The sequence below is a fragment of the Anoplophora glabripennis genome, unplaced genomic scaffold (assembly GCF_000390285.2).
Source record: "Anoplophora glabripennis isolate ALB-LARVAE unplaced genomic scaffold, Agla_2.0 scaffold26, whole genome shotgun sequence".
NCBI lineage: Eukaryota > Metazoa > Arthropoda > Insecta > Coleoptera > Cerambycidae > Anoplophora > Anoplophora glabripennis.
The window spans coordinates 1,540,842-1,550,459 of NW_019416261.1; positions in this window are offsets into that span (position 1 = coordinate 1,540,842).

A 9,618-nucleotide genomic window follows, 5' to 3' on the forward strand; every position below is an offset into this window, starting at 1 on the left:
TCATGTAAAGTTAAACTTTGAGCCATCGCAAAGAATTATGGAACTTATTTAACCATGCACAAAAAATATTACAATGTGCCACTACTTGTGAAGTTTGACATTTGTTGTCTAAACTTCTATTTTTCACAGCCTATCAAATTTTGTTCATATCATTTTTAGACAACGTTATTTTCTGGAATATCTCGTAATATTTTTTTCAGAAAATTCTTCACAAATAATTGGATTATGGTTGTAGAATCCAGTGCCTTTTTGAATAAAAAAATTATAAATGTAATTATTTTTGTCTAAGAAGGTAATATTTTTAAGTTTTGGCATAATAACCACGAAATAATAATAATTTGACGAACTTGTTGTTTATTTTACGTATACTAGTTTTTATGATTCTTATTAATGATGATTAAACCAGTGTTTGTTATTTAATTTTGTTTCCCTTTAAAAGAATAGGTTCACCGACAACGGCAAACACTGGTGAAGCCGATATTGTCATAACTTTTTTAGGGGCAAACTTTTTTTCGCAAAAATTGGTACAAATGCATTTGAGGGATTCCTAAATCCAGTGGTGTAGTCAGATTTTTTATAAAAAAATCGCTAACAAAATTTTGCTATTTTTCACTTAAAAAAAAATCGTAGTAGGCCTTGAAAATCAAAATTTCGTCTTCAAATTTTGCATCAAGATAGAGCTTTTGGAGATCTATCTTTAAAAAAAAAACCCAGATCAAATCGGTCCATAAACAACTTTTGTACGTGAGTGTTTCCATTCTTAATGGGTCACCCTGTATGTAAAAGACACCCACCATGTAGAAAGAAGAAGTCACGAAAGATGTATAATTTATTATAATGCTTGCAGCAATAGATAATGAAAAAGTCTGCATTATTATGTGCATTTTGTGAGAAAAATGTCATCAGAACTATGTAAGCATTGTTTATAAACTAGTAAATATGATAAATTCCATCTGTGTGTGTATTTACTCTACTTATATGTATACTTGCCGACATAGTTTATTAATTATAATTTCATACATCAATTAAAGTATATAAAAAAACATCAAATGAAATTAATATTAATTGAAAATTAATTAAAAATAAATCATAATCACAAAAGAACGTGTAAAATGTAGGAAAATCGATCACCTAAATGTTCAGTCTTCACTTATATTTTATTGCAATTAAATAAAGTGTCAGTTATTTTACATAGAAGAAAGATTGATTTAAATATGTCTTTGTCAACTCGTTTTCTTTCGTTGATTTTTGTTCGTCGTTTATCCTAAAAATAAAACAAATGGCATAACATAAAGTTATTGTTATTTAGTAAACCATAAAAAGTTCAGTTATTATTAAATGTTTAAAATATTTTAACATTGTAGAAAATAATCTATTATAGGAACGGCGCCCTTAATTAGAGAACGCACAAACATTTTACCACTTAGTACTTTTTTTGTCAGTACTTGAATTTGTTTAACGGATGATTTATCTTTTTGAGTTAGGTTAACGTAGTATATACCAACGTAGTATTTCTGTTTATAAACTAGAAAGTTTCACCTTTTTATGTCCATTTATCATTTTACAGGTATTTTTATTATTTAATTTTATGTACATATAAATGTGCATAATAATGTATACTTAACATAATACACGCCACTGTCGCGGCATTTGTTGTCAACGGCTCCATGCAATCTGATTGGACGTTGCGCCATTAAAGTTGTGTACTTTTATCCGGGCTCTGGATGTGTTAGGATGTAGATTAACCCATTAAAATATGCTTGACGTACCTGTTCCTTTCGGTATATAACAGTTACTCGTAATCAAATACTTCCTTAAGATCAGTAAATAGCTATTAGTGATCCATCTGGTCATAGTTTCCGAAAGCCCCTTGTATATAGATATACCTATACATATAGGGCTTTTAGGAAACTGTGATCATGTTCCCCGATCAGTATGCCAATTGTCTTGAATTTTGGTAGGCGCCCACTATTTCAGCTAATTTTTTATCAATTATACTCTGTTCTAGCATGTCTTCTAGAAGAACACCAAATATCTTTAATTTTGCAACTGAGCAGAATCTAAATTTAAATACTATTAAGCCTTTAGAGTAGGCAACCAGCAATATGTAAAGATAAACTTTTTGCTTATAGTAGCGAGTACTTAAACTATCACCATTTCTCTCTACAGGGTCTACACCTTATCTATTTGTCGACCGTTTGTCCCAGTACCGAGCACCTGTCGGAGAGGACTCCGCTTGCTGTTTGATCACCTTTAGGAGGGGGTCAGTATAGCGAAAACCACCCTAGTATACTTTGCTTACATAATTCTGAATTCACTTAGTAGTTTTATGATGGTTCTAGAATATTCTTAGCTTAGATATTGTTCTATAAGGTTCTTAGAAACGTATGGAAATTTCGAGAAACAACGAAAAATATATAACAGCCGCGCCAGTGCGCAAGGAGGGTTTTTAAAAATTAAGTTGAGTGAACCATCAGAGTTGTCAAAGTTGTAAACTATAAACTATGTATTAATAGACTCTTTTATAATGTGACGTCACATATTTAGGCAACCCACAACAAATTGTCATAGTTGAAACTGTACAGACCGAATCTGATCCTTGTGTACTATTTACATAGATATTATAAAAATGAACTATTTCAAACTAATTTATTTTTACAGGAAGTATTTAAGAACCAACACGTGTTTTGTAAAATAGTTACACTAATGTGCTTAAAACTTACAAAAAACGATATAAAAGAGTATTTCTAAATTTAAGTAAAGTAAACATTTAACATTAGCCGTGTTATTCCTAATGCTCATGCTCGGAAAGAATAACCTCATATGCAGGTGAGCTCTTGTTATGTTATCGCTGTCATCATTAGCGTATTTTCTCTTGTTTTGTTTAATCTTGGCATTTTCTAGTTCTAGTAAGTATTGTTATTGTTTTTCTTGGTATTGTACTGTGTTAGTGTGTTTATCGAGTATTTTTTTTTTTGTTCAAGTGGTTTATTATAGACGTACTCTTAACCATAACCAAACTTTCCTTGAATGATATCCTGTTGCGAGGCTACTTCACTTACATGAAATTATCTTTAATGCGCATGCTCAGTAACATTGATATAATTTTAATTTATTAATTGCTATAAAAGTCAATATTGTTCTATAAATTTAAATAGTTATATAAATTCTATAATTATAGTAGTTTGTCACTTGGGATTTGAAAACTTAAAGATTCCTAATATTGCCAGAATATCGTAATAATACTTATAGTCCAATCATTTGACGCTCAAGAAGGGAGTTGCCTGTGAAGTTTTAGGGGAGTTTTGAAAATTGGAATATCTATAGATTATGACGTGCTCTTTCCGAATTTTTACTTTGCCACCTCTTTTTTTCCGGACGTAGCCGCCATATTGGAAAAATGGCGCTCCAAAACAGTTTTTCGACGATATTTCCTTTCCGACTTATTTTACGGTGAAAATAGTTATACATATAATAAATTAAACTAAAAAACATTTCCTATAATTTATGTATCAACCTTTTTTCTGTAAAACCAATAGTTTTCAGCGTACGGGCACCGCAAAGCCTACTTCAACACGCGTATTTCGTATGTCAACGAAAAATATTTTACTACAAGTTGAAAACCCGACCTACTATTGCCTCAATAGGGCAATCAGCATTTCATCTACAATTGATTCCGTTATAGTCAGCGAAGATGTAGATCTTCTTATTCTTTTAACGGCTCTATCTACGCGTTCAAACATATAAGTTCTGAAATCAGGAAAAGGAACGATTTTGCAACGAATATATTCAACAAAAAGTATCATAGATAAAACAGCCGCAGATAACATCCTATTCTTGCACGCCTTCAGTGGCTGTGATACAACATCGGCACTCTTCAATCAAGGGAAAATAAAATGTGCCAATGTACTCCGAAAGGACCGAGATTTAAGCAAGCTCGTCCGGGTATTTAAAAACCCAAATGCTGACCCGGAAAGCATTACTGAAGCTGGAGAACGCTTCCTCCTTACAATGGCGTAAAAGTCACCTACAGATATACATGCTTCACGAAGTCAGCATTTAAAAATAAATGTAATATTGCATCGCTGCCACCGACAGAAGCAGCAGCACGACAACATTCGTTCCTAACCTATCACCAGGTTCAGCAGTGGTATGGAGCTGGAGAAAATGCTGAGCGGTGGGGATGGAAAAAAAAACAAGAATGGGCTAATTATATTAAAATATGAAGATTGCATTTTAAAAAGACAATTGTCATTTTAGGTTGTGCTTAAAATCAACATGAACATTGAACAAAACGTTCTTATAATGTACAATCACAATTTGAATATAGTAAATGTGATGTGTTAAGTGTCGCCTGTCCCTAGTAAAAACGGGAAAATAATTAGCAACAAATATTATTACTTCCCAGGGACTACTTATTCTTTAAATCGTTCGGAAATGGATACCTGATCACCTGCCTGGAACCAACTGATGTTGGCTCTGACAACGTACCGTGCTTTCAGCTCACAGTTTTCAAACTTAATTTTCTGAGTAGCAAAAAACAATGTCGAAGGTAACCCCAATACTGTATCGAAGACTATGCTGGCTGGTGTTCGTCCGGTAGTCTCATGGACTGCAGTCGGTTTGATGTTTGTTGACGGCTTCTCGCAGGATCCGATTAAATCTCCAGCATGCCGTCAGACTGTGGATGCAGAGGTGTTCTGGTCTTTTGGATATACATCATCTGGCATACTCTTTGGAACACATCCGATTCAAAAATTTTCCCTTCATCCGAACGCCAAATCTGCAGAAGAGGTTTTCAACTTCTGCTTCTTGATCTTCTAGCACTACCAGAAGGTAATGATTTCCGATTCAGTTCGGGGAACGATTAGGCGATCTCTACGCCAATTCTTTTGAAGGGAGCTCCAACGTTGTATTGGTTGATTTGACTTCGGCTTCTGATTCTAGATCTCTTGCTACTGGAACAATCAGTATCCCGGCCACACCAATCTTCTACATCTGCTCGGCTGCTCAGGCAGTAGAACATTTCCCTGATTTTATTCGAAAACTTGTTCTTGCCGAAGTATCCTCCACCAATTTCACTTTAGACTTCTCTCGGCACTTCTTTGATTCTATTCTTTGGAAGCACATCCTGCTTTCGAACTTCTCTGTCATATGGACTTTGTCCCTGCTGCTTCAGTAAGTCATTTTCTAGGATGATGAGTGAACCCTATATTACCCAGTAACTGTTTAATTTTTGTTCATTTTGGTCGAGTCTCATGTTCTTTCCAACTAATAATTTATTTTACACTCTCAGTCAAGTTTCGTAGAAACCCGTAGTCAATCAATCAACTCTTGTTTCTTTTCCAAATTCGTTTGTCTGCTCGGTTACAATGTGAGTATTTTTTGAGGTATGGTCTTCTAGATACTGTATCTGCGTTTCTCTTCTAGTTTCAATGGAGACGGTCTTTGAGATATCTTGATTTAATATGTCCTTTTTCTCTACAGTTCCAACATTCGAGTACTTTCTGCCGAGTAAAAGTTTTGGCAGGTCCAATCTTTAATAGATGTCTTACCTCGACCCTCGTTGTTGCTTACTGTTTCCCTACTTCCCCAGTTTTTAGTATAAGAAGGCAACGGTTGTGTCACTTTTTGTTTGAATAAAATTACATGAAAGAACCCAGCCTACAGCGAACCCTGTACCACATTGCAGCTGCCCTAACATTTCCGATCTCTAGTAATTACAGATAGAAACTAATGTTTTGTATGGGAAATCCTCCGTAATTTGTATACCTTTTCCAGTTCAGTCGAATAAACAAAAAACTGACAGGAAACAAACTATTATAGTAGGTAAAGGATGACAGGATATTTGCCAAAGGGACCAGTGGCGGCTCGTGACATTGAGAATAGGTGAAGCATATTTATTGATTGACTAAAAAAAAGCGCCGCAGGCGAAAATTTTCAAATTTTCAAGATCAAACGGCTTTAAATGAATCTGGAAATTTTAGTTGCTTTTGCAATAGTACCGAAAAACTGACGTTGGCGAGAAGGATTTTCATTTATAGATTTTATAAAAAAATAGAAATATTAGTTCGGCTCGTGGACTTAATGATAGGTACAGATACAGATGTTAAGCGGGATTGTTAAATCCCTCCTTATTCCACACGCCCGATTTTACACTCGCAATTAAACACGGCATACAAAAAAGTTTTTTTAAATAAACACATCCACACAATCACTTACACTCCGAATACCATTCAATCCGAAACTTCCGAACATACNAAGCAGCAGCACGACAACATTCGTTCCTAATCTATCACCAGGTTCAGCAGTGGTATGGAGCTGGAGAAAATGCAGAGCGGTGGGGATGGAAAAAAAAACAAGAATGGGCTAATTATATTAAAATATGAAGATTGCATTTTAAAAAGACAATTGTCATTTTAGGTTGTGCTTAAAATCAACATGAACATTGAACAAAACGTTCTTATAATGTACAATCACAATTTGAATATAGTAAATGTGATGTGTTAAGTGTCGCCTGTCCCTAGTAAAAACGGGAAAATAATTAGCAACAAATATTATTACTTCCCAGGGACTACTTATTCTTTAAATCGTTCGGAAATGGATACCTGATCACCTGCCTGGAACCAACTGATGTTGGCTCTGACAACGTACCGTGCTTTCAGCTCACAGTTTTCAAACTTAATTTTCTGAGTAGCAAAAAACAATGTCGAAGGTAACCCCAATACTGTATCGAAGACTATGCTGGCTGGTGTTCGTCCGGTAGTCTCATGGACTGCAGTCGGTTTGATGTTTGTTGACGGCTTCTCGCAGGATCCGATTAAATCTCCAGCATGCCGTCAGACTGTGGATGCAGAGGTGTTCTGGTCTTTTGGATATACATCATCTGGCATACTCTTTGGAACACATCCGATTCAAAAATTTTCCCTTCATCCGAACGCCAAATCTGCAGAAGAGGTTTTCAACTTCTGCTTCTTGATCTTCTAGCACTACCAGAAGGTAATGATTTCCGATTCAGTTGGGGGAACGATTAGGCGATCTCTACGCCAATTCTTTTGAAGGGAACTCCAACGTTGTATTGGTTGATTTGATTTCGGCTTCTGATTCTAGATCTCTTGCTACTGGAACAATCAGTATCCTGGCCACACCAATCTTCTACATCTGCTCGGCTGCTCAGGCAGTAGAACATTTCCCTGATTTTATTCGAAAACTTGTTCTTGCCGAAGTATCCTCCACCAATTTCACTTTAGACTTCTCTCGGCACTTCTTTGATTCTATTCTTTGGAAGCACATCCTGCTTTCGAACTTCTCTGTCATATGGACTTTGTCCCTGCTGCTTCAGTAAGTCATTTTCTAGGATGATGAGTGAACCCTATATTACCCAGTAACTGTTTAATTTTTGTTCATTTTGGTCGAGTCTCATGTTCTTTCCAACTAATAATTTATTTTATACTGTCAGTCAAGTTTCGTAGAAACCCGTAGTCAATCAATCAACTCTTGTTTCTTTTCCAAATTCGTTTGTCTGCTCGGTTACAATGTGAGTATTTTTTGAGGTATGGTCTTCTAGATACTGTATCTGCGTTTCTCTTCTAGTTTCAATGGAGACGGTCTTTGAGATATCTTGATTTAATATGTCCTTTTTCTCTACAGTTCCAACATTCGAGTACTTCTTGCCGAGTAAAAGTTTTGGCAGGTCCAATATTTAATAGATGTCTTACCTCGACCGAAAGTTGTTGCTTACTGTTTCCCTACTTTCCTAGTTTTTGGTATAAGAAGGCAACGGTTGTGCCACTTTTTGTTTAAATAACATTTCCGATCTCTAGTAATTACAGATAGAAACTAATGTTTTGTATGGGAAATCCTCCGTAATTTGTATACCTTTTCCAGTTCAGTCGAATAAACAAAAAACTGACAGGAAACAAACTATTATAGTAGGTAAAGGATGACAGGATATTTGCCAAAGGGACAAGAGCAAATACAAGCCATGGAAATGATTAAAAAGCAATTAAAAATTACCAGTATTGTTTTCTGATTCAAAGGTAATTTTGTGTAGGGGGTGCAAAAGCTAAGAGGGGAGTAAGTGACTCTCTCTTCCCCCTCTCCATCCGGCCCATGTCTACCATTCATTTTTTTTAATAGATTACACTGTACATTTTTACATATTAGGAGAAAATGCACTTTCATGAGAATTATCATATTTCATTATATTCATATGCATCAATTTATAATAGTAATAAAAATATAACATATACTTATATTGCCCTTAAAAACTTATGTACACCTATATGGGACACCTAATCAGCTTGTGGAAAATATTTAATGCCATTAATATTTAAGAAAACCTCTTGAGTTGTTTCTTTGTAAAAACGAGGGTGGTCTGAAAAGTTTCCGACCTCAACATGAAGATGGCAGCACTCGTAAATAAAAGCTAGTGAATTTCGTTGTTCATCTGTTGACAGTTACTCACCAAAGTTTCAGCCATTATGGACGCGTAGTTGTTATGTAACAGTCGTTTGAGTGATTTGATGTGAGTGTTTTTATGAAAATGGACAAAATCGATAATGAGCTGTCATTAAATATTTGTTTTTGAAAGGCAATACGCCTACACAAATCAAAGATGAGTTGGATTATGTGTATGGGGACTCGGCACCATCATTTACAACAGTGAAATTTCGGGCAGCTGAATTTAAACGTAACCGTAAGAGCTTAGGAGACGATGAACGTTCGGGACGTCCAAAAACTGCAACTACCGACGAAAACATCGCCAAAGTTCACCAAATAGTGCTAGACGGCCTCCGAATTAAAGTGAAAGAGAGAGAGGTTACGAACATGTCAAAAGAACGTGTTTGTCACCTATTAAATCAACATTTAAACATGAAAAAGCTGTCCGCGCGTTGGGTGCCGCGTTTGCTCACGTTAGACCAAAAACGTGTTCGAATGAACATTTCTAATGCTCTGTTGGCGCAGTTTAGGTGCAATAAATCCGAGTTTTGGCGCCAATTAATTACTGTAGATGAAACTTGGATACACCATTTTACGCCCGAAACAAAAATACAGTCCAAACAGTGGACTGCAAAGAGGGAACCGGCTCCAAAAAAAAGCAAACACTGTTTTTTTGGCTGGGAAAGTGATGGCGACTGTTTTTTGGGATAGTCATGGAGTTATTTTAATCGATTATCTTCAAAAAGGAAAAACCATTACAGGAGCATACTACGCATCATTACTTGACAAGCTGAAGGCAGAACTTGCGGAAAAACGGCCACATTTGCAGAAAAGAAATCCTGTTTCACCAAGACAACGCACCGTCTCACACCTCAGCGGTTGCCATGGCGAAAATCCACGAATTACGGTTTGAACTGCTTGATCATCCGCCTTACTCACCAGATCTAGCCCCAAGCGACTTCTTTTTGTTCCCTCATCTAAAAATTGCGCTCGGAGGACAGAGATTTTCGTCAAATGAAGAGGCAATCACCTTCGTGAACAATTATTTTGCAGAGAAAAACACCGAGTACTATTTGGACGGATTACAGGGATGGGAGCATCGCTGGGAGAAGTGTGTAGAGTTACAAGGAGACTATGTTGAAAAATAAAAAAAAAATCTGAAAAAATATCTTGTAT